Source organism: Notamacropus eugenii, chromosome 3, assembly GCF_028372415.1.
Source record: "Notamacropus eugenii isolate mMacEug1 chromosome 3, mMacEug1.pri_v2, whole genome shotgun sequence".
Taxonomy (NCBI): domain Eukaryota; kingdom Metazoa; phylum Chordata; class Mammalia; order Diprotodontia; family Macropodidae; genus Notamacropus; species Notamacropus eugenii.
Genome location: NC_092874.1, coordinates 312648124 through 312674630, shown reverse-complemented (window position 1 = coordinate 312674630; position 26507 = coordinate 312648124). Strand labels below are relative to the sequence as shown.

At 38.1% G+C, this 26507-nt stretch overlaps 1 protein-coding gene across 4 annotated transcripts in view; it reads right to left on the bottom strand.

The window, feature by feature from the left end:
- The window catches only part of SLC24A2 (solute carrier family 24 member 2), a 318354-nt gene that overhangs the window by 43931 nt on the left and 247916 nt on the right, over nucleotides 1–26507 (bottom strand). The gene's annotated exons all lie outside the window — the stretch shown is intronic.

Genomic DNA, 26507 nt, shown 5'->3' with positions numbered 1-26507 from the left:
AACTCTTGTATTTGTATCTCCAGTGGCAAGCATGACACCTGATACATAGTAGGAATTTAAAAAAGTCTTACTGATTGATTAATTGAATCAAAGGCCAGTGTAACAGTCCACAGAAGCTTTCTGAAAAACTTGTTATTTGCAAGTTGACACTTTAGACTCAACATGTCTCAGACCTGTGGAATTACAGAACGCTGGAATTGGAAGGGACGTTCAGGAACCATTGATTCTGGCTCCCTCTAGCAAAAGACCCTAAAAGATGACTTTTTCCACCTGTTCTTGCTTAACGTATCAAAGAAATGCTTTAATAGTTCAAAAGATCTGGGGTTTCAAGGGATATGGGTAGACTAAATTTGGCATTATATGAAATTTGGCATAACATAAAGTTATTCTTCCATTAATACATTTTGCAACCATTCTATAGAAACTTCCATGAGGCTTGAGAGCCTCAAGTCTTATAATTGGGAAGTCAGCTCTCCAATGTCCAGTCTTTCCTAACTTAGCCAGGCAGGTATTTGGACAATTGTCTGTCAAAAGTGCCCACACTGAAAACTTTTCCGACTTGGTAGGACCTGATAGATCATGTGGGAGTTCCTCTGACTTCTCGAAGGTTATGCCGGCAGAAAAGCTAAGCAAGAAGCAAAAACTTCATCTTTATTTGTGGGATGAATTGCCCTGCTTTTGATGAGAAAACAGTGATGATATATCTGATTTTTAAAAATTAAATTAAGTCAATCCATCAATAAGAGAACAGAAACAAACATTCATGTAGTACTTACGATGTGTCAGGCATTGTGCTGAGCTAATACACAAATATTTTCCCATTTGATCCTCACAACAACCTTTAGGGTATGTGTGGTTCTTTCCCTCATTTTAACAGTTGAGGAAGCTAAAGTGAACAGGGATTACGTGATTTGCCTGGGAGCATACTACTTATAAGGTATTTGAGGTTGAATTTGAACCCAGGTCTCCCTGACTCCAGGCCCAATGCTCTACCCACTGTGCCACCTATCCACTTTAACAAGCAATTTATTAAGCACCTACCTTGTGCTTGGTAGTGCCAGGCACTGGGGACACAACTACCCCTAGCGAGCTTACAGTCTACTATAGATCATTCCTATTAGAAATGAATGTTGTCAACTTATAAATATGAATAATGTTTTGCTTCAACAGAGGAACATGGACTGTACTTAGAGAAGTGATGAGCTAGTAAAATGCTTTGAGCCAGTGTGGAAAGTGGACTTGGCTCTGAATCCCAGCTTTGACACTTACAAGCTCTGTGACCCAGGGAAAAGTCACTTAATTTCCTCTTCAACTTCTTTCTCAATAAAATTGGGATAATGATAACACCTACCTTTTAGGGTTGATGTGAAGATCAAAAGATAATACATATAAAGAGCTATGCAAACCTACATGCACATAATGAACTACATAAATGTTAGTTATTACTTGCAACTGATCCTGATAATCAAACTTTAAAGTTCTATGTAGAAGTAAGCTGTTTTATTCGTCAAGACTGCTCACATCTTATAATGTTAGAGTTGGAAGAGACGTTGGAGATCGCGTAATCTTCACATTTTACACAGGAGAAAAGGGAGTCCCAAAAAGGTAAAGTTGCCTTCAAAACTCAAGCACAGCCTTCTACACATAGGTTTTCTCATCATTTGTGTAGCTGCGCCCTCCCACTCAAAACTGTCTTGTGCTTATGGTGTATATACTTACATAAATGACTAAGTTGTCTCTCTCGATAGAATTTGAGCTCTCAGGGCAGGAATGGTTTTATTTTAGTTTTTGTATCATTAGAACCTAGCAGTAAAAGGTGCTGAATGAATGCTTGTTGATCTATTGTGTTACCCAAGTTCACACAGCTAACAAACAGGAGAAAGATGGCTCTCAGAACTCAGATCTCTTGACTCACAATTAAATGCTGTTTCCATTACACACAACTCTCTAAGCTCAGTTTTTACAAGTCTAGGAAGATGATAAAAATGAGAAAGCAGAAATTGCTGATAGTGACAACTCAGAAAATGAGATATATTTGACAAAAGTTCCACATGGCAAAAGCTCTATTCCATGAGTTTTTTGCTCATCCTTTTAAAAAATTTTAACTGCTTTGTTAAAAATGAATACTTGTGGTATTGCTTTGAAAAAGCAGAGGAAAACATAACAATTCTCTTGCTTCTAATAAGATACTAATGATTTCTTCTGTTCTCAAGTTTTGGCCTCTTTCTTAAAAATTGGCAAAAGCTAAAGGATGTTCAGTTCCTTAAAGTTCAGCAGCTGGTAGTTCCATTTGTACCAAATATTAATGATATTTAAAAGTAACCTTCAATTAGTGTATTTGTAATTACTGTCTGAATAAATTTAAGTTCTGAATTTAATACAAGTATAACATTTCTATGAGTAAACCAAGTTATACAAAATATACCTTTAGGTTCATATAACAAAGCATCTTAATTAATTTAGATTTACTGAAGTCTTTTGTTTTTGAATTGAAGTTATTTCCATATATATTACCCTTAGGGCTCCATCACTTACAGCAAGGAAGAAACAAACAATTAAGAAAAACTGACACACTTTGTATTCAATAGTTTAAGAGACATTTTCCATACCCGTAGACCTAGTGAAATTTGGAGGCAAGATGGGCCATGACAGTTGCAAAGATTTCACCTTAATTTTAATATTCTTTCCATACACTGCTGTAGTATATATTGTTTTATTGGTTCTGCTTATTTCACTCTATGTAAGTTTCTGTCTTCCCATGTAGTCTATTACATTCATATATCACAATTTGTTTAGTCATTTCCCAATCAATGGTAACTCACTTTGTTTTCAGTTCTCTCCTAACACAAAAAAATGCTGCTATGAATGTTTTATTTGGGAACTTTCCATCTTTGACTTTTGTGGGGTATATGCCCAGCAGTGGGATTTATGGGTCAGAAGTTAGAAATAGTTTAGTCATTTCTCTCCCATAATTCCAAATAACATGGTAACTTTAGATTTATAAAGGATGTAGAGGCAAAAAAGAGCAAATACTGCCTAGATTGAAATCTCATTCCATTCCTTCCACACATTTCTGTTTTTTCCCCCTTCAATTGAAAGGAAAAATACTTTCTGCCTCTCGACTTTCATTACGGCTTCAAAAATTCTGAAAACTTTATGTTCTCTGTGTAGTCGAATTACTACAAATTCCTAATACAAATTGTCTGAATGACTTGAGTTTTATTAAATTGAACTTGTGAGGAAATATTCTTTATGTGTTACAAAGCTCTTATGATTAGTTCTTCAAAGACTCTTGATTATTTCAAATGAAATTCCTACAAACTTATTGTGCTATGTTTTTCCACTTTGATAACAGAGATGAGCGGGAAAACAGCAAAACCACACTAGTCTTGTGTTATCTTGAAAAACTGGCTCTCCAAATACATTTACATGAAGACATGTTTAGGCAAAGACAATTACCCTAGCCATGTACCTTTGTTATTTGCCCCTAATTTATTCTTCTGGATAAAAAGCCAAATCAGAGTCATATTTATTTCAGCTGTCATGTAGAATAAACAAATTAATTGAATACAGCATAGATTTAGAACAAGAAGAAATCTTAAAGGTCACTTGGTCTGACCTCCTCATTTTGTAGATGAGGAAAATGAAGGCTAGCAAGGTCAACTTTAGCCAAGGTCAGAAAGGCAGTCACTGGCAGAACTGAATTTTGAACTTAGCTTTTTAGATACTTCCTATAAAGTTGTACCATTCTTCCTCTCATCTAGTTCAATGTGACAATCTGATCATGACAACAGAAGCTGGTTTTTTTAAGTTGCTATTCATTTAAGATCTTTCAGTTTAACTCAGTACTTAAAAATCAAAACAATTTATTGAACTTTTTTTGTAATAAAGAATGAACATCAAATGATAATAAATGCTTTCTTCACACAAAATCTGCAAGGTACATAAAATCATATAGATGTGAGACCCTAAAGAAACTTCCAGTAAACGGTGGGAAAAATCCACTTTTCTCCTTGAGAACTTCTATAGGTTTTCCCCCAAGTCAACAAACCTGGTGTCATAGACTCTCATGACTTCAAGTACCCAAGCAGCTATCGGAGGTTTTTCTCTTGGCTAGTAACCTCACTCAGGAAAGCTGGGGAAATGTAAACCTAGTACACACCAATAACCTGAGCGAAATAATTGACTTGCAAGCCCACAGTTCAAAATACGACAGAGGAAAGTTTGTTAAAAGGAGAGGAAAAACCATCACCTCTAAATGCCCAAAGATATATATGTAACAGGGCACGTATAATGCTGTCCTGCCCACGTACAGCTGACTATGGGTACCTTTGTTTATAGTCACATCAATAGAGGACTAGTACTGAGCCCTTTTCAGGGCCGCTCCTCTACCTTTGGTGTCTGTCTTTCACCCAACACTCACTTGTGGCTCCAAGAAGCATGTACAGTGGCCACACCTTGGTAAGACTGTCTCAGTAGACAGGCTAAACCAGGTTGAGGGGAATCAACAGGTTGTTGGTGAGTTAAGTTTGTGAAAACTTCCCTGGTGGAACAAGAACAACTTGTTCCAACAGCTCTCAAGGTGGCTAGAGCAGATGCTGCGGAGTGTTTAGAAGTTGGTCAAACATTGAAGATGCCATCGTCAATCCACCACTTCCTGGACCATGGCCAGTCATCCTGACTTTTGTCCTGCCATTGGATTTTGATGACTCTGGAAGGGAGAGTGAGGCTGATGAATGACTTTGCGCAGCTCTGCCTCACTTAAATTCAATTCACACGTGGTCAACATTTCATCCTTGATGTCACTGATCCTCTTCGAAAATGATGGATGAACAATATTATGTGCCAGGTACTGTGCTTAGTGTTGGGGATACAGTAAAAGGAAAAAAATCCCCAGCATTTAGCACAGTTCCTGGTACATACTAAGCACATGTAAAACTCTGCATGGATGTACTCGAGTGCTTTGGAGATAAAGCAATCCTCTTATTGGTCGCTGAACAGGAGGAACCTCGGTAGATCAGTTAAAAGGTGATGACTGGATACCAGTTGTGTCGTTTCCTCCTGGCTGCAGGCAATGATTTGGGTTAGGCCTATTTCAAACTTTTTTATGAGAACATAGTTCTCTACCCCAGAAGGATAGTGCCTGCAGACCATATGGCAGCTACAGTGGGGGTTCAGGTATGTGGACTTGAACCAGGGTCTTTGGTTCCCTCTCCTGCTTTGTATCTCTTTGGCTGATCATGGCTGATTGAACAGCAATCCAGAGACTGACACATCCAGACTTGGAAGGTGACATGGTGAGTTGGGGAGATACCCTTGTCAATTTGTCTTTTGTTTCTCCGAGAAAGTGACCACCAGCTAGAGAAGTTCAATCTCTGGCCTGGTTTTCCAAAAGAATATGGATATGGAGGGAATTGATTAGATAGTACAAAGCCAAGGTGAAATACAAAATGTCTATTCAGCAGTCTCACAAATGGCTTCCTTTTCTGATGTTTAAGTTTCAGCCTTCCAGCAGGATGTAAGTTATTGATTGCTTAAATCTTGCCAATGCAAACTTGTGAGTCTGGGTTTAACATTTCTTTTGTGTGTTGGAAATAAATATCTGTCCCCTGACTGATTTGTATATTGAGTATTCTCTACTTCCCAGCTTGGGGAGGCCTTAGACATCCGATAAGAATAGTTTTTAAGTAATTTCCCCCTGCAGCACCAGGGTTGGGAGAATTGAGAGAGAGAGAGAGAGAGGGAGAGAGAGAGAGAGAGAGAGGGAGAGAGAGAGAGAGAGAGAGAGAGAGAGAGAGAGAGAGAGAGAGAGAGAGAGAGAGAGAGAGAGAGAGAGAGTCAGAGTTTAACCCTTCCTTTAGATGGTCATGCTCTTTCAGAACTGTACCCAGTCACCTCATACATAGGTCCAGAGCAGAAAGGACCCCTAGCGCAGAGGGAAGAGAATGTGTTTTTAAGTGTTAAATACACAATGCATTTTCAAGAGACTTACCAAAAAGTAGGGGAGAAAAGGTCCTAGAACCAGCTGTACTTAGCTTTTGTTTAATTTTTTTCCTTGTACTTTTACACAAGATTCCAGCTTTAGAGTTGGGAGGGACTTTAGGGATCATTTAATCTACCGATGAGGAATTGAAACCCGTACAGGTTCAGGGACTCCCCTGAGTTGAAAAGGCAATAAATATGAGAGCTAGGATTTAAACCTAGGTCCCCTCTAATTGGTCAGCTAGGTGGTGCAGTGGGTAGAGTACCAGGCCTAGAGTCAGGAAGACTCATCTTCTTGAGTTTAACTCTTATCTCAGACATTTATTAGCTGTGTGACCCTGGGCAAGTCACTTAACCCTGTTTGCCTCACTTTCCTCATCTGTAAAATGAGCTGGAGGAGGAAATGGTAAACCACTCCAATATCTCTGCCAAGAAGACCCCAAATGGGATCACCAAGATTCGGAAACAACTGATTCCAAATCTAGAGCTTTTTTCATTACCTCCTGGTTGCCATCGTCTTGATCAAATTTAATCAGTTCAATGGTATCCACATAATGCCAAAAGAATGGAAGAACCTTGCTTAACACATTGAACAGACATCCCCCTCTTCTCTCCCCCATCAAATTCATTGGAGAACATCAAAGAATATATACCAAGAGGTACAAATAGATGGGTTGGGGGCTGTGTTGTTGGAAGAAATATTCATGGTACAGTAAAAGCTCCATGCCTTTAGACAGAGGATATAGATTTAATTTCCACATGTCATTTACTACCTGTGCAAATTTGGTAAAGTCACAACCTCTCTGGGCTTCACTTTATCTATAAAATGAGGGGGTTGGATGAGAAAGTTTCTTATGTCCCTTCTAATTCTAAATCTACTAGTCTAGGAGACACTAAAATATATACAAAAGAGTATATTTAGTTCAATAAAGACTGATAAAGTAAGCATTGCATATATTTCAATTTCATCCAGAATTTTCCATTGAGAAATGTTATTCCCTCCCTCAGAGTTCTGAAATTTCTTAAAATATTATATCCCCACACCTACACCTTTTAGGGAACTCAAATCACTTTTGTTATCTCTTTGGGTGTCAGAAGAGGGAGGACATCTTATGATCTGGTTGCCTTATTTTTGAAATGTGGATGGGTAAGGTGAATATACACACATTCTTTGTATATTCTTCCTGCCTTGTGCTCACATCTGGAACAGAAGCAAACAGAACACTCTTCTCCAAGTATTTTCTAAATAGACCTCTCAGTATAAGGTTACTGAAAATCAAAGTATGGAATTAAGACAGATGGCCATTGAATAATATGACCCCATAGCAGTAGACTGAGACTGAAATTGAAATATAGTTTTACAGATTTATAGGCACTTACTTATATTTGCATATATAAGCATACCTGAACTGTATCCAATTTTGAGTCTCATAATTTAAGAGATACAAATCAAGAAGATAAAAAATGACAGTGGAAAATCAAACCTGCATGGTAAATCAAAGAAAATGGATGGCTTTAGCCTGGTGGAGAGTTTGTGAAATGAAGAAAGGATTGCTTTTAGTGGTAGGAGGTGAAATTCTGGGCCCCTTAACCAAAATAAATTAGAACGAGACTCTTTTTTGTTACTGTAAAGAGATCTCTCCCTCCTTCCCCTCCTTTCTGTCTCTCTGTCTCTGTTTCTCTTGTGTGTATGTGTGTGTGTATGTGTGTGTGTGTGTGTGTGAAATCACATTTTTATGTGTCTTGTCTTCTTCTTAATACAAGTATTTCAGCAGAACAGAACCCAAATTACCTGTCTGGGACAAATTCATTTGAGGGGATAAACTATGATAGTGCAAATGAGAATGAGATTGAGGTGAGAGGGACAGATGCAGTGGTAATGACATAGACAATAGCCTATTGGAATATAGTGTCCCAGAGGAGAATCCCATCCTGGATAACCTTGGAAAGGGAGTGGAGGGGCTAGTCCCCCATAGAGTCCCAGCCTTTACATCTGTAGAGGCTGTACTTCACAACTCTTGGAGATCGTGAAGTAGTCATGGAGAAGAAACAGCTCTTCTTCTAGTAAGTTAGTTGTACTATAACTATGGCTGTGTTTTATCTTAGTTTTGTCTAGAGTGATAAGGTATGGAAGAATGTGGAGAAAAGGGCTTAAACATTTGAGGTAGGAGGGTATATGGGGGGATATGGGGTTGAGGTTAAAATTTAAAGAAGTGTATCTATACTTTCCCAATTGTAAGACCCAGGAGTGAAAAATGAAATGTCTGGAGAAATATTTTTCTTTGAAAATGTCCAATGGTTTAGACCTCGGCTGTTAAAAACAACGTGGCAGTTCTCCTTTCTAGAAGTGGCAAAATGGCTTGGCCAATCTCCAAAGTGCCTTGTGATTTTGATATGTAATACTACAGATAGATGTAGAGGACAAATGTTACCTTGGGAAGCTTTGTTGAAACTTGGGATCTTGGGTCACAAGTAAGGCAAGATGGAATGGTTTTTTCTAGAAACCTCTCCAATCTGAAAGTCTCCACTCTCAAAAAAATAAAAATAAAAAGGAAACATGGCCCAAATATAGAATAACTAAAGCCAAATCCACATTATAAGAAAGAAATACTTCACAGGGTAAAATTAGCACAGCATAATGTTAGAAAAATATTTCTAAATAAAAAACTATCCCCATACTCCATCATTCCCTTGAATCAGGCAATTGCTAGTACAAATAGCCTTGCATTTGTGCCCGTGCTTCAGGGTCTGCTTGTGGAGGTATCTGCTTGGTCCCTTTGTACTTCCTAAGAGGCCAAAGACACTGATTCTGCCAAGCTACAGAAACCAAAAGAAGTTCCTTTGTGGTGGGGGACGGGGCAGAGAGTACAGAATCAGTTCAAGGGAAGCCCTAGGGGTTCTGTGTCCATGGGAAAGGGGGTACAAACTGCCACTGGTATCAATCCCTTCTCATGGAGTTCACTTTGGCCAGGGAACCAGCTAGACAAGCATATCCCCAATGTAAGGAGGTCGAAGATCATAGGCCTCAAGGGTTTATGTATCAGAGGAAGGAAGAGGAAGCAGAGTTAGGAACGAATGAAGAGACAAGCTAGTACAAATGCAAGAAAATAGCTTAAAATGGAAAGAATTAAGAGACAAACTACTACTAATACTTAGAGACTACTACTCCTAATATGAGAAAATAGCTAAAAAATGGAAAAGTTCAAAAGAAAAAGGCCACATGCACACTTGCGCACGCACACACACACACACAATATACACATATGCTGAAATCCCAAGCAGTTATATTAACAGAGAGACTCAAAAAAATAGAAGAAGAATGAGTAAAAACTAAAATAAAGATTCTAACACAATAGACATGTACTGTGAAAGGAAATGAAGCAAAAAAACCATAGTAAAATAGAAAATTCTGTGGCCTCCACAGGATGAATACAATAAAAATAGGAAACTCCAGAATGATTCAAAAGGAATAAAAAAATTTTAAGCAGATATTAGGAAGAAAATTAAGTGGGAAATCAGAACTTTAAAGCAGAACTAAAGAGGAAAAAAAAAACAAGGTAGAAAAATTATAATATAAGAAGGACAATCTCTCCAGAGAAGTAGAGGCTTTGAAAGAGCCAGATTTGGAACTCAATAATACAGTAGTAATAGGATATTTGACAGAAGATATTCAAAAGGTAATGAATATCAAAGATATATGAATTCTACATAAGCCAAAGTGATTGATCTTGAAGACAGGAGTGTAGCACTAACTTAAGGATCATAGATTTCCTTGAAGAATATAATAAACCAAAAAACATGAATACTGCACTTCAGGAAATAATACCTAAAAACTACCTAGAGTTTTTGAATAGAGATAACAATTTATTGATTGATCAAATTCATACATTGCCACTGGAGAAAGACTCCATACTTGAAACTTAGAGGCAGGCAGTGATTAAATGTCACAATTTCAACACTAAACAATAAATTTTTCAAGTATCCAAGAGAAATGGTTTCAGCTGTGAAGGCCATCAGTTTGAATAATTCAGGATTACTCTGCAGTCATGAGAAACTGCAGAAAAGAACGTATCAAGATGTTCCCCAAAACAAAGATGCTCAAGTTACAACCTCACAAAATATATGCTGCAAAGCTGAGGCCAATCATCAGTGAAAAAAAGATAGACCTTCACCAAAAAAGAGTTATTTGAAAAATAAAACAAGCAAGCAGAGCATTTGGCTTTCAAACACTTAGAAAAGGCTAAACAATTAAGCAATTCTCTCATTTATAGTTAATTGTTAAAAAAAGAAAAAAGAAAAACACAAAAAGGGATCATGAAGGGACAAAATTAATCTAAGGGGCTAAAGATTTAAAGGAAGTTTAAAAATATCTAGAAAAGGTAAGAATTAATATTCTGTGAACTAAATCCAACAATTCCCTATGAGTAAACCAATATTGTTTGCGAGAAGAATAACGCAGTAAGAAGTTGTTCCAGTAGGGAAAGAAAAGGCAAGAAACTGGGATACTTGGAGTTTTCACTGGAGGTGAACAGAATAGAGCTACTGATTTTTGGTAGAGATAAAAGAAGAATTTTAAAAATAAAATGAAGTCTTGGAGCCTTTAGTTTTTAAGGTTGAAACAGACATATACGAATTTACAGAGGAAATAACGTACAGTGGAAACAGTATTAGACAGTTAGAGAATGTGGAGTTTGGTCATACCTTTGCTGCTAGAGAGCTGGATGTTAATGAGAAGTCTCTTAAATTTTCTGTGTCTCAGTTTCCTATTCTGTAATCTAGGAGAGTATACCAGTTCTAAAACTCACTAATTTCGAATGTCCTCCTTCAGCTGCTTGGCTGTTAACCAAGGAATGCTGCCATAGAGATGTCAGACTCTAGAAATGACTGCTCCAGAATTTACCAGTTTGGTAATGTTTTTAAATTTAGTTTTGAGATTTCTGAGACACAAGACACAAGACAAGACACAAGAGACAGTATCTCCTTTACAACTGAAGCTGAGGCATAGGTAGAAGGGTAGGAAAAGATCCCAGCTTGGATTTTCTCTATAAGCAAGAGAATACCACCACCATCACCATCATATTCCTCAGAGTAACGTGTACTGACCCATATGGAAGGGAATAAACCTTACTTGGACAAACTGGGAAATTGCAGGCCATTGGAGATGAGACTGGGTGGTGCTTTCCTCTTGGCCTCTGGTGCTGCTATTTTAGCCCGAGGCAGTTTGAATGCCATTTTTGAGGCTGGTCAGAACCTGAGATTTCTCCCAGCACCTACACAGGTAGATTCCACAGAATCTACTTACTCATCCAACCTCACTCTAATTTTGTTACTTTTACCTTGATTCTACTTTCCATACCACAAGTGTCGTTATTCATGCTACAAGGGGGAGGGAAGCAGCAAACATTTCTTTAAGCATTTGCGAAGTGCCAGGCACTGTGTTAAGTATTTTACAAATACTATCTCACTCGTTTGATCCTCATAACAACATTGAGAGGTAAATACTATTATCTCCATTTTACAGTGGAGGAAACTGAAGCAGACAGGTCTAAGTGACTCATCCAGGCAACTCTAGTAAACGTCTGAAGCTGGATTTGAACTATGTACTGTATCCTCTTTAGGGATACAATGTTCCTTTAGAATGCGCTCATGTTAAAACTTCTCCTGCTCCAATAATAAACCCACCCTACTTACACTTAAGGAAGGAAGGGAGAGACAAGTGAAAATATCCTTGGAAATGTCTGTCTGAGATTTTCCCTTTTTTCCATTCCCATTGCACTGTCTAGCTCTAGGTCAAGACTTCAGTGTTTTCCCCCTGGGGCTATTTCAATAGCCTTCTGACATGCCTTGTCCATCCTGCTGCTGATGTCTCCTCCAATCTACCTTACCCGAGTTGCCAGATTAATCTTCCTAATGTACAGTTTTGATCATGGAGAGACAGTGTAGTATAGAGAGATTTTAGAGCTGGATAATCTGGGTTCAAGTCCTACACTAATAATAGGTAGGATTTATACTGAATTTTAAAGCCCTATACACATACTTTCTCACTTGATCCTCACATTAACCCTGTGTGGAAGTGGCGATGATTATCCCCCATTTTAGAGATCAGGAAACAGAGACCTTGAGAGTTTAAGTGGCTTGCCCAGAGTCACTCAGCTGATAACTGTTTGAAGCAGGATTTGAATTCAGGCCTTCTTGACTCCAAGTCTTACACTTTCTCTCTTAGCCTCAGTTTTCCTGATTTATAAAAGGGTAGCTATGTGGCTCAGCAGATAACGTACCAGGTCTAAAATCAGGAAGATTCATCTTCTTGAGTTCAAATCTGGCCTCAGATACTTCCTAGCTGTGTGACCCTGGGCAAATCACTTAACCCTGTTTGCCTCAGGTTAATAATTCATAAAATGAGCTGGAGAAGAGCCAGATACAACTGAAAAACTATTAGAACAAACTGATGGTTTAGAGATAGATTATCTGTTATGTCACATTACATTTTGAACAAAAAAAATAGAAAGAAAAGCTTTTTATTTTTTTCCATCGATCAATCTACAAGTATTATTAAGTGCCTTTTATGTGCCAGGCACTGTGCTAAAGCTGAGTATATAAGAACAAAGAATAAAATAATACCTATTTTCAATAAGCTTTTAGCTCCTATTTTGGGATATCTTAATGTCTTGTTATTTTATATAAATTTATATTAAATTAATTAATAACATGTTGTATACTTTCCCCTTTAAGATGGTAAGCATCTCAAGGGCACGGGACTGTTTAGTTTTTTTTGTTTGTTTTTTTTTCCCATTATGTCTGACCCTTTTAGGGTTTTCTTGGCAAAGATACTAGACTGATTTGCTATTTCCTTCTCTAGCTTGTTTTACAGATGAGGAAACTGAGGCAAACACAGTTAAGCGACTTGTTCAGTGTCTCACAGCTAGTAAGAGTCTGAGGCTGGACCTGAATTCAGGTCTTCCTGATGCCAAGCTTGGTACTCTATCCACTGCATCACCTAGCTGGCCTAGTACATAAGTAGATACTTAGCAAATATGTATTGAATTGAATGATAAATGTTGACAAGACTCTTTGCCAACTTATTTGTTGCCAAATACAACCTACAGAGACTAATCCTCAGAGAAGGCTTGCGAAAAAGTAGGGAATCAAAAGAGAGTTCCAACCTTACACAGGGTTAAGAATGGACCAGCAACCTCTAGCATGGTGGCTGACTTTGCTGTGAGGGTGTTATTTTGGAACACGCTGAGGGCATGCTGCTGCTTCTTGAAACTGGCTTGCCTCAGATGAAAGCCACTATGCAGAAGGTCACTCGAAAAGTTATTCCCAGATCATCTGTGTCCTTTAGATTTCACTCTGGGATCCTCTGAAACGGAATTACAGAATGCATCAATCACTTTCTTCCCTACCTTGTTTAAAAATGAAACATAGGAGTAGGGCAGGCCTGGTATCTAAAAATATCAATAGCAACTTTTCCTTGGATGCTTTCTTTTGAGACCCTATTAATAACTAGCTCCAGGTTTCCCAAAGCTCTGGGTTGCTTCTGTACCAAGTTACAATGCTGAAAATTCTTTAAAGGGAAAGCAAGCCAGTGTCTTCTTCAAGGAGCTGGCAAATGGGGCTACGATTAAAAAAATTAGATTCAGCAAACATTTATTATTTATTTATTATTATTTGTATTTTTTATATTTTATTTATTTATTGTTATTTGTATAAGGCAGAGTGCTGGGGGAAAAAAAGAAAAGAAATACCTTAAAAGTCTCCATTCTCAGGAAACTTATATTATAACTGGAGGATAAAGCATGTATACCAACAGAAATAGCAGGAGGAAAACTGAAGAGAGGTAGAAAGTACTAACAACTGCGAAAACATGGAAGATCAGGGAAGGCTGCACTAGAAGGTGCCATTTGAACAGATCTTGGAAGAAAGGTGAGGATTGTCAGGGAGGAAAGAAAGATTGAATCCCTTTCAGGCATGGTGGGGAATGGAAGGCTGAGTTTGGGGAACTGCCAGCTATGAGATTAGGATGAATTATTGTCTTCATGCAAGGGTCTGGTCTGGCTCTGCTCTTCTCTATTTTAACTCCTTTCCTGGGGCCGGGGCCTGGTTAGGAAGATCTTCCTTCAAATCAGGTCTCAGATACTTACTAGCTGTGTGACCCTAGGCAAGTCATTCAACTCTATTTGCCTCAGTTTCCTCATCTGTAAAATGAAGAGAAGAAGGAAATGGCAAACCATTCCAGGACCTTTGCCAGAGAAAACCTCAAATGGGGTCATGAAGAGTCAGATACACCAAAGCAACTGAACAACAAAATAACTTCTTTTGTCATTTCCTCTCCAATGGAGTTTTAACAGTTTCAATTTTTTCCAACCTTGGCTGGTTTACTCATTCTTTAATAGTCTGGCGCCCCATTTTCCTCCCCTACCAATGTTCATATTGTCACCAGACACCGCAGACACTCAATGGCTTAGCCTACTGTAGCTCAGAACTCTGGAGCTTAAGTGATCTACAGGTCTTAGTCTGCTGATGAACAGGGACTCCAGGCAAAACCCACCAAGCTTGATTCCATATGGCTTTCTGAATTATCCTCCATCTCCACAATTTGCCTACTTTGAATATCCTCCCTTTAGAACTAGAGTTTTAGTACCATTAAAGGAAGAAAGAAAATAAGTATTTATTAATTCATTTTAAAAATGCTGTTTCCTTCCTTTCAAGGTGTTCATTTCAAATCCGATAGCCCATTTCATTATATTAATGGGCCAGGATAGCCAGAAGGAATCCTAAAGCGTCAGTCAGCAACAGCTGCATTTTCACTGGATGCTCCTGAAGACTACATTTCTAACCTGAAGGAAGGGAAGTAGGTTACTTCACCTTTTTGGTCTTCACCTGCAAAATGAAGGGATTGGACCATTCAGTTCTAGATCAATTTTCTAATTGTCTTAATAGTAGGGATATCAAGCCACATTAAAGGGGATTGATGCCAGTAGGAGAGAGATTTTGGCACAGACAAGGCTAATAATATCATAGTGTTCTTAAAAGATCCTACAGTGTAGAAGCCCACCTGGGAGTATATGTGTGTGTATATGGATATATAAATATGCATATATGTATACATATAAAATAGATATACACACCTGGGTGTGTATATGTGTGTGCATATATGTGTATAAAATAACTCATTTCTAGGGCAGGGTAGGGGAAGGGAAGTAAAAAGAAAAAAAGAAATTTACATGATAACTATTATATATTTAAGAGTATGAATGGCAAGTTGTACATAACAGATTTGCAGTTTCATGTTTTTTATTTTACTATGTTATGGAAATGCTTGTTTTATTCCATCAATTAAAAATAAAATGAAATTAATAAAATAACTCACATTTGTTGAGTGCTTTAAGGTTTATATATTTCCTGGTGAATCTGACAAAACCTCTCCCTTCACTATGTTCTCCCCTAACAATCTAGCAACTTTTTTTCCTCAATTCCATATTAACCTTCTAGATGAAACAAAAGCAACTCTTTGTGACTCATATCATTTTAATGATGCCAACAGATGGTGACATTTCATCAATAACCTCTATACTTATAACCTACGGATTATATTCTTTCTCCATCTGCTGGAGTCACTGGGCAGCCACGCTACCAGCAAACAGCAGAAAATAATTGTCTGTTTAGATGCATAAAGGCTAAACACATCACTACCCTGTATAAACAATTATCTCTAATGTCCTGTTCCCCGACCCTTTGAGATGGCTGCTCCTTCAGCAGAAATGGAGGAGGGGAGGGGAAAAAGACAGTCATAGAATATACAGACACTGGTTACTTTCCTCTCTCTGTGCAGAACTCCATCTGAAGAAAAAAGAAGCAAAGACTGGGTGTGTGTGGTGGGGCTAGTCAGTAATTCAAATCAGACTGGGGTGGAGTGAATTCTTGGAATAACATCTAGTGAAATCTCACCCTGTTTTATGGAAGACAGTGTATCTATAAGTCACAGCTATCCAGTCAGAGAATATTAGAGCTGTGAGGAAATGAATGAATGAAATGCACTGTGATTAGTGCTAAGGATATAAATACAAAAAAGACATTTCTGTCCTCAGAGTGCTAACATTCTAACTGGGGGAAGACAACATATCTGGTGGAGAGAAATAGTACCAAGGTGGGTGTGGATCAGACTGGTAATGGTGAATGCTTATTGACCAGAAATCCAGGGAGCTAGAGCTGGAATGCCAGAGGTGGAGACCCCAGTGCAAGACAGTTTCAGTAATAAGGCAAAATCATCCTTTATTTTTAATACAGGAAGAAACTGAGGACCAGAGAGGGGCAACAGTATTTGCTCTAGGTCATACAACTTATTGATGGCAGTGAGGGATTCAGTGTGTCCAAGTCTCTTAGCTTCAAGTTTTGTGGTTTTTCCACTATAACACATTGCAAAGTGGCTTTCCATTTTTGGGTCTATATCCTAATTTCAGAATTCAACTTTTCTTTGCATTATTCTCTTAAAAATGATTTGTTATAAAATGAGCCATCAGTATAACTAGTTACGGGCTGGTAGGTGGTACAGTGGATAGAATGCTGGGCTTGGAGGCAGGAAAACTCATCTTCCTGAGTTCAAATCTCGCTTCAGACACTGTGTGACTGGGTAAGTCACTTAACCCTGTTTGCCTCAGATTCCTCATCTGTAAAATGAGATGGAAAAGGAAATGGCAAACCACTCTGCTATATTTGCCAAGACACCTCCAAATGGAGTGTCAAAAATGACCAAAAAACAAAAATAACTAGTTAAACTTGCTACAATGAATGGACTAATTTGGCTGAAATAAAGGGTTCATATAGGGTGTTAGCAGGAGATAAGACTGGAATCAAATTATTATGGGCTTTGACTACCAGACTAAAGAGTTTGAATTTTGTGTTGGGGAAGAAGCAGACAAGGGATTAGAACGGGCCTGACTTCAAGAGAATTTGTCCTATTTCCTGGAAGGTGTTTAGCCGTATTGTGTAACTTGACCAATATCTTTTACGGGATGCTGAGCACATTACTACTTTCTCTGAACCTTCTGTTGCTTGACCCTAAAATGAGGGCGCTCTAAGGTTCCTTCTGTCTCTAAATCTATGATCTTTTTCCTAAAGTGATTTGTATAGATGGTAGTCAATCAACAGAGCCCTGTCCTCTCTGGTAAAGAGGAAAGCCAAGAAGAAATTACACTGTACTTCGTTGTTTAAAGCTGGGTTGTACTACAGGAAGAAAAAAAAGAAACTTCTTGGAAGTGATTCAATTTCTCGTTCCTTTGTGTTGTTGCTATGAAGGACATGGAGAGGTATTGCAGTATGGAGAATAGATTTTTATAACCTTTTTTCCATCAGAGAATTAAAATAAAAACCGGGAAGGCATCTTAAAATAGGCTGTAACCAAGTTTAGTTTTATTGATCAGCGATAACAACTCATCTCCAGTTGCTGAGGATTAATCTCAGAGGACTTTAGAACTATCTATGTGGCAGCAAAGGAGCCAGTCTGATACATGTTGGAAAGCAGACTATTGGATTACTCACTTTTTTATGCCCACAAAGGGACCAACTAAATTCAGGATTCAGTAATATTGTACCTTTTTTTTTCTCCTGAGGAGGTTTGATATGGTGCTGCATGGCTCAGGAAGCGATCAAACAAAAGGTCAGCTCTTAAATTTGGGGTAAACAATTTCCCATTTTTCCCCCTTTAATGCAAACTTTCAGAGAGGATTAAGATTGAGCTCAATGTTCTAATTAGTCTGCATTTCATTTGAAGGGAAAAAGTACTTTTTGCTTTTCTTATTTTTAGTTGAATATTTTTTACTGCACTAACTGAAGTCCACAAAAGGCTTCAGTTTCTTTTCCTGCATAGTCAGCTGCCTGTTACAAAATGCATGAATTAATTTGTGTTTTGCAAAGATAAGGAGCTAAGCATGTGATCAGGAATATCCATTTTCTTCCATGAAGGTGAATATATCTGCTCTGTACATAGTGACCTCAGAAATTTCTCCAGTTTCTCCAATACACCTCAAACTTGGCTTAAACAAGAATTCAAGTACCTGTTATTGCTTTGACAATGAAGATGAGGGGAAAATCTCTTTACCTTCCTGTGTCTGTTTCCTCATCTGGAAAAAGAAGGGGCTAAGCTAAATGACTTTTGAGGTTCCTTAGAGAGATAGATCTATTATTTCATGATCCTAAGTAGCCAGTATTCTCTTTGTTTCCTGATTTACTCCTCTAAGGTGGTATAGTGGATAGTGATGGATTTAGAGTCAAGAACTGAATTCAAATCCCATCTCAGACATTTTCTGTCTGTGTGACCCTGGGCAAGTCACTGTATCTGTCTCCATCTCAGTTTCCTTACCTGTAAAATGAGTATGTTGGACTTGGTTGGTCCCTAAGGTCCCTTCTAGTTGTAAGTATATGATCCTATGGTCTTCTAACTAATCTATCCACACTTCCGTCAACTCCTCCTAATCATTTCATTCTTATGGCAATACAATGAACATATTAAATATGATATTCTTATTGCATATGGGAGAGAATGGAAGATCAGAGAGAAGCCTTGTAAGGAATAATAATAATAACCAACATTTATATCGTGCTTATTATGTATGAGGCACTGTGCTAAGTGTTTTATAATCATTATCTCATTTGATCCTCCCAACACACCTGGGAGATGTTAGGTAAGGCAGATCCCGATCCATTAAATAAAGAAACCTAGTGGAAGCTTAACACCTGTCAAGGAAGCGGAGTGAGACTAGCCCAAAGCCCCATTTCTCACCAGTAGGGAGTCTGAATATCAGCTCTCTTTCTTCTCAGTTTCTGAGCAGTCTTCTCTGCTCTTTACCAGCATCAATCAGCATCCTAGTCTTCAGGTCTAGGTCCCTCATCCCCTTTCTCCAAAGCCCGGTCCGGCTAGCCCCAGATATGAACCCTATGAAAACCTACCAGACTTCATTGGCTTGATGAGAGGCTCCATTGTCTCTGGAGCCCCAGGGGGTGCCCAGTTCCTCCTGTGGTCCAATACACCTGACTGGTTTCCACCACCTTCCCTGACTACCCTGCATTTTGTATTTGCCCTCAATAATACTAGTTTACTTTATGTCTCATTGTAAGCTCCATGTTTTTCTTGTATTTGATTACGGATATTCTGCACTTTTCTAAGTCTGTATTAAGACAAATTAGAAATAAAATGTTCAACTCAACTCAGAGGATCATTTGAAGGAACTGGGAATGTTAAGCGGGGAAGAGAGATTACTTAGGAAGGGCACTAGATCTGTCTTCAAGTACTTGAAAAGCTGTCACATGGAAAATATATTCTCTCTTATGCTTCAGTTTAAAAAATCATCTTCATAAGTGCAACATGGGGGAGGCATAGCTAGAAAATGATCTAGGAGCTTTTTAGTATGAATGTAAGCTTAGAATGAGCTATCAGTATGATGTCATAACCCAATAAGTTAATGGTGATCTTGACCTGCTTTAATTGAGGCATGGGTTCCAGGAATAAGGGGGTGAGAATCCCTCTGTGCTTTGCGCTGGCAAGACCACCTTGGGAATATTCAATCTGGGAGCAAGTTTAGGAAAAACATAGCTAACTTGGAGAGTATCTAGAGAAAGGAAACCTGGATTGTGAAGGGTTCTGATTCCATGACATATACGAGGTTTGGCTGAAGGAACTAGGAATGATTAGCCTGGAGAAGAAGAGATTCAGGCAGTACATGATAGCTGGTTTTTTCCATGGCTTAGTGCCTAGAAAGCCAGCTTTGGAATTGGGAAGCCCTGGGTTTTAAGTTCTATCTCTGAAACACACTATCTGTTTGACTGTGAGCCAGTCACTAAATCTTTCCATGGCCCAGGGATTCTCTAAGACTGTAAGCTATGGATGATTTCTTAGAGAAATGAAAATTATAGATCCGAGCCTCACAAGATTATGTACCATTTCTCTGAATTTAGAAGGGTTTTAGAGGGAATGATTTGGATGACTCATTTGTCTTAAAAAATCTAGTCCTGTAAGATTTACCCCGATGCCTTCTTCATTCCTTCATCACAAAATATATTCTGCTTCCATAAAATTTTGGAATAGTACAAAACAAACAAACAAACAAAAACCCAGTTACAGGAGGACAGAAAAATAGATGTGCCAGGAACTAGAAATGAATGAATTACTACAGCTGGACCCTGATTTCAGTGCTGAATCTCTCAGCAACTTAGGCAATCAGGGAAACCAGAGGGGAGGGAAAAATGGACTCAGAATGAGAAGATATGGGTTTAGATCCTAGTTATGACACCTTGGGCAGTGTGTGACCTTGGTGAATTACTGAACTCTAAAATCTGTAAAATGTCACTCATTCTATTTATATCATAGGATTTTTGTGAGGACTGAGAGAAATAAGTACTGAGAAAATTGTAAAGAACTCCACAAAATGAAATTTTCAGTGCCCTGATTAATATTGTTTTTATAACAATCAGCTTTGGGACTTTTTTCCCTAAAAAAATTGCCAGCTGGTAGGAATCACCTCTTTCTGCCCTTTTCTATCACTTCCATCAATGACAAGGAGTCCTGGGACAGAAATGAGGAAGGCGTGGGTAGGTAGTTGAGAAGTGAAGAATAGGTGTTAATAAAATTTCACTGAACACGCAAAGCTGGAAAATATGTTGAAAACCAAGACTGTTAGCACTTAGTTACTCATTGCATCTCTGCCCCCGGATGAATGGAGAACTTCTGAACAGTTTGGTTGAAGAGGAGGTGGCAACTAATTATTCTTCCTCAATACTTCCATGAATCTCTGATCTAAGCAATGCAGATGCTTCTTTCAACAGTGAAGCTTGTATGAAACCAATCCAAATCTGCCCATCTGGGGCACCTCTTGCCCACATCCTCCTAGAAATCTGCCACGGGGCCATCTAAATCTTTTTGGCATAGTATAGACATGAGGAGGGTTGCCCATAGGTTAACCTTAATGACTAAAATCAAGGCTTGGGATTCTGTGATCAGTTAAGTGCCCATTTACAGAAGTTTGAGCTAGTCCGTTACAACAATGAAACTTCTGCTATGCTATGTCTAGGAAAAATTGAAAAAAAAAAAAAGAGACAAGTATTTTCAGACAAATATTTTCAACATTCAAGAATAAAAGTTTTAAACCAGTGCAAATTTTTTCCCAAGACAATCAAAGCAAGAATATACTCAATAAGTCATCATCTTCAAACAAAGGATGGTTACTCCCACTCCCTGCTGAAACATTTAAAACACATCATCCTTGCTATAGATGAACAACTTCACTTTTTCAACTAAGTCTCCTTGAGAACTAGTGACGAGTGTGTGTCTGTGAACGTACACATGTCCGACTGAGGCTACTGGAAGGAACAGGAGCTAGGATCTTGAAAATGAAGCCAATCTAATGATTTCTCATAGACTCATCTACAACATACATAATCAATTTCTGCCTTGGTATCTGAATTTTCCCAAAATGTGATCTGCGTCAATATTATTAGAATATTATCATTAGTTACTCTTTTTTTCTCCCAGGTACTTATACATATATCTAGTTCTGAAAAGAAATCTGTGAAGCAGGTAATAATATAACCATTTTATAGTGAAGTCTGAGTCTCAGAGAGATTAAGGGACTTTCCCAAGGTTACACAAAAGTCAACACCAAAGTCCCATGTTCTTTCCATTTTTATCACGATGTCTCTTTCAGAAAAAAGAAAGCTCCTTCTGCTAGAACATTCAGGAGAAGTGAAAAATGATAATATAGAATAAGAGGGACAAAAATGATAAGATACAGAGCAGCTATAGATAACAGGATCATAGACTTAAAGCTGAGGGCCCTCAGAGGCAATCTAACCTATTCCTTCTGCTCTCCTCCCATTTACAGACGAAGAGAGAGATCCAAGGAGTTTAAATTATTCTCCCAAGGACACGTATTTATAGTCATCACCAGAGAGGAGATGTAAACCCAGGTCCTTGGATTCTAGAGGCAGTGTGCTTGCTTGGGAGGTTTGGGGGAGAGCAAAGAGAGAAATGAAGAGTCAGGATGAGAGAGATTTTTCACAAAACGTGAAAGAAAAGTGAATATAAAGGATCTGTTTCTTCTTCTCCAAAATTTGAGTGAAGATTTTTGTAAACAAGATAAAAATTCATCAGATTGCTTATGAGGTGATATGTTTTGGGGGAGAAACTGAACAGTGAGAGAAACATTAAACTAGAAGATAGGTTTTAGGTATAATTCCTGTCAAATACAAAGTTTCCTGGAAGGCATTTATATTTTTAGTTTAATTTTTACTAATATCTTCTATTTTTACATCATTTTAATTTCCGAAATCCCTCTTCCTTCCCTACCTATTGAACCCTTTTTTGTAACAAGAAATGAAAAAATAAGGAGAAAAGTAGTACAAAATGTTGTGAGTCCTATGATACTGTGTTTGATACAAAATGAACAAAGTAAGAAAAATAGAGACTCTATTAAAGACTCAGGTCTTAGTGTAGTATAAGGCTTTAAAATGAAGAACAAATTTCTGACAAATGGCAGGCAGGTGTTTCCCTTTAACATTCCATCAGGACGATTGGCATTTTACAAACTTAAAATGTGAAAATAGGACATATGTGACCAGTTTGTCTAATAGAACTATATTTGCCGATCTTTTTTTTTTCTGATCTCTCTTCCCTTCTAAGCCCAAAGAAATGTTTTGTTGTGCTGAAGAAATTAAAGGCTTCGAAACTCTAGAAGTTCAAGAATGAATGGCCACTATATTGCATTGGACATTGGGGCATAGGAAAGGAACCCTGGGAAAGTTTATGGCCAATGTTCTTGCAGACTCAAAAGACTTCAGTTCAAATCCTGTCTCAAGGGATTACAAGTTTCATTTTGATCCTTAAACTTGGATTCTTGGAACTGGTCAAGAAGGTACGTGCTATTAGTTTTATTTTTTATATTTTTTAAGTTTTGATTAATCTCCTGATTTTATATCACTTTTTAATTTCCTAGTAAATCCTCCGTTCCTACTTATTAAGCCATCCTTTGTAACAAGAGATAAAAAAAAAAAGTTGAGCAAAATTATCCAGCCAACCAGCATTATGACAGCATAAGTCATGTTTCACAACTATAGTTTTCTATGGCTGAATTGACTGAATTAGTTTAAACTGGCAGGGGGTGGGGGTGGGGGTGGGGGTGGGAGGCTACAGATTCCCTACCTTTGTGAGTTTAAAGCAAAATGAGATGACAATGAAGATGTTTGCTAAGGATAGGATCGAGATCTGTGATTTCATTGACAAAGGGAATTACCAGGTCAGGGAATTCTTTGCAATTGAGCCTTGGAGTTGCCTAGGTGGTAGGGTTTAGTTCAAATAGAAACAGAACCCTACTGACCACACATTGACTTAGAAAACCACAAATTAACATAGTCTAAGGTGCTGTGTATTTTTATTAATTTTGTTAAACATTTCCCAATTATATTTTAATCTGGTTCCAGAAACACTTGGGAATTTTGCAGGAATTGTATACCTGGGGCACTAGGAGGGTAAGAGACTTGCCCATGGTCACTCAGTTGGTCTGTCAGAGGTATTCCACGCCAGCTCTACCATAAACTACACAGCTGGGCCTTTCTTGATAATGATCTATTTAGTTAAATATACTGCTTGACATTCCTATGGCTAAAGGTAAGATATTTTCATTTTACTGATTCCTACTTTCTTTTCTTTTCAAAGAGTTACTGGGTCAAGCCTCAGGGATCAGGAAAGTGTTCAGTTTTCTGCTTTCTCTCCCCAGGCCTGTGATTTCTTTGTTCTAGGAGACGACTTCTCCCAATGACCAGCAACATATAAATTCTGCAACATATAATATCAGAAAGCTGCCTGGGGGGTGGGGTCACTGTGTGTGTGTGTGTGTGTGTGTGTGTGTGTGTGACTGAGAGTTTAAGCGATTTGTTCAAAATCTTAAGATGGTAGGTTTGAATTAGAAACAGATTTTGAATGTAGGTCTTCTTGATTAGACTAACTCTCTTTCTCTTACACCACACTGGTAAAAATTCTTTAGATTCTATACTGGCTCTGCATTTGCTCTCCTCTGGGTTTCATCTGTACAATAATGGGATTAAAAAAAAAATTTAATAAAGATTATTTTATTTTTTCTCCAACGACATGTAAAGACAAATTTTAATTTTCATTTAAATAGAAACTTTGAGTTCCAAATTTCCTCCTTCCTTCCCTCCTCTCCCTTTTCTCTGAGACAGTAAGCAATTTGGTATAAGTTTTACATGTTCAATAAAGTAAAACACATTACCATATTAGTCATATTGTGAAAGAAGGCACAGATCCAAAGGAAAAGATAACATGAAAAGAATACAGAAAGTGAAAAATTGTATGCTTGGATCAGCATTCAGACTCCATCAATTCTTTCTTTGGAGGTGGATAGCATTTTGGATCAGCGTATTGTTGAGAATAGCTAAGTCACTCACAATTGATCATCATTACAATGTTGCTGTTACTGTGTACAATATTCTTCTGGTTCTGCTCACTTCACTTTGCATCAGTTTATTTAAGTCTTTCCAGGCTTTTATTACTGTTCACCATTTCTTATAGTTCACAATATTTCACTACATTCACATATCACAATTTGTAAAACAGCAGTTCTTAACTTTTTTTGTCTCATAGACCTCTTTGATAGTTTAGTAAGGTCTGTGGACACCTCAGAATGATATTTTTAAAGGAATAAAATGCCTAGCATTACAAAGTAAACTAATTAAATAAACTGAACAAAATATTTTTGAAAACTCCATAGACTCTCAGTTAAGAAGCTCTGGAGAGGACTTCCAAGCTCCCTGTTAAGGGTGACATTTAATGACCCTTTGATTTGTAGGAATTCTTTTATAGATCTTTGGAACACTAAGTTCCAAGTCTAACTTCAAGTTTTGGAAGGTTAATTTTTTTACTCCCCTTAGACAAACAGTTCTGAGTTTTCTCTCATTTCTGATTTTTTTTTCAATCTTGTATTCTTGATCCATTTTCCCTGCAACACCTGGCAAAATTTAAAAGTGCTCATGGGATTAAAAAAAGAATCTTTTTGCTTTCAAATGAACCATCTGATACCTTCTCAGATCTACCTATCTCAACCCAACCTCTCTTCAAATCTCACATCTCTAATTGCCATCTCGAACTGGATGTCTAATAGACATCTTAAGCTACACATGTCCAAAACTGAACTCGTTATTTTCCCTCCTAAACCCTCCTAAACCCTCCCATCACCTCCTACCTTCCTTATTACTATAGAGGGCAACATCATTCTCCAAGTACCTCAGACTGACAATGTAGGAGTCATTCTGGACTCCTTACTACATCTCCTACTCTCCCTCCTCATATCAATCTGTTGTCAAAGACTACAGATTTCACCTTCACAACATCTCTCCAACACTTTCACCATCCTGGCATAGAAAGTCCTCATCACCTTGCTCTAGATTATTGCAATAGCCTGCTGGTTGATCTGCCTTTCTCAAGTCTCTCTCCCCATTCCTATCCTTCCTTCATTCAGCCACTAAAATGATTTTCCTAAAACACAAGTCTGACCCCTACTCAATAAACTCCAGTGGCTCCCTATTGCCAGGATCAAATACAAAATGCTCTGTTTGGCATTCACAGCCCTTCATAACCAAACCACCCTCCTACGTTTCTGGTCTTCTTACACCTTACCCTCCACCATGTTCTTTTCCATCCAGTGACACTGGCCTCTTCCACCAGCATGTTTTTCTGTCTCTCATGCCAGAAATGCCCTCCCTCATCATTTCTACCTAATAGCTTCAGGGGCCTCATTTAAGTCCCAACTAAAATTCCATCTTCTATAAGGGATCCTTTCCCAACCCATCAGACTTCTGTTGTCTTCTTTCTCTTATTTCCTATTTATCCTGTTTTGTACATATTTGTTTGATTGTTGTCTCTTCCATTAGGTTATGAGCTTTTTGAGGATAAGGGACCATTTTTGCCTTTTTTGTATCCCCTATTCTCATCATAGGGCCTGACCCATAGTAGGCACTTAATGTTTATTGGATACTGACATTCTGTGAAAAATGACCATTTCATTGTCTATAAAACAGAATTACCTCATCCTCATCCTTCCAAGTTATGCTTTAGTTTTTTTTTTCAGCTTTTAAAAATACCTGCTTACTCTCTTTTTCTTTGCTTATTAGTTTGCATATCTTCCTATTTCCTTTGAATACTTTATTTCTTTTCCAAACCTCTTCCCTCTACTCTCTTCTCTTTCACTTTCTTATTCTTTACCTTTTCCAATGAAAGAGGAACAAAACTTGGAGAGAAACATGGCCTGAATTTTTTTTGTACTTCTTTGTGGATCTGCTGCACTACATGTGTGTGTTCATCCTTCGTTGCCGAAGAAGACCATGCCATCAGAGAAATGATGACATGACTTGCACTTGACTGTGTTTTGAGTGAGGGAGGGCTGTGCAGGTCACCAGCCTCACTTCTCCTCCAGAGCCATCTGAATCCAGTGACCAGATATTTATCACGATGACTGGAGATG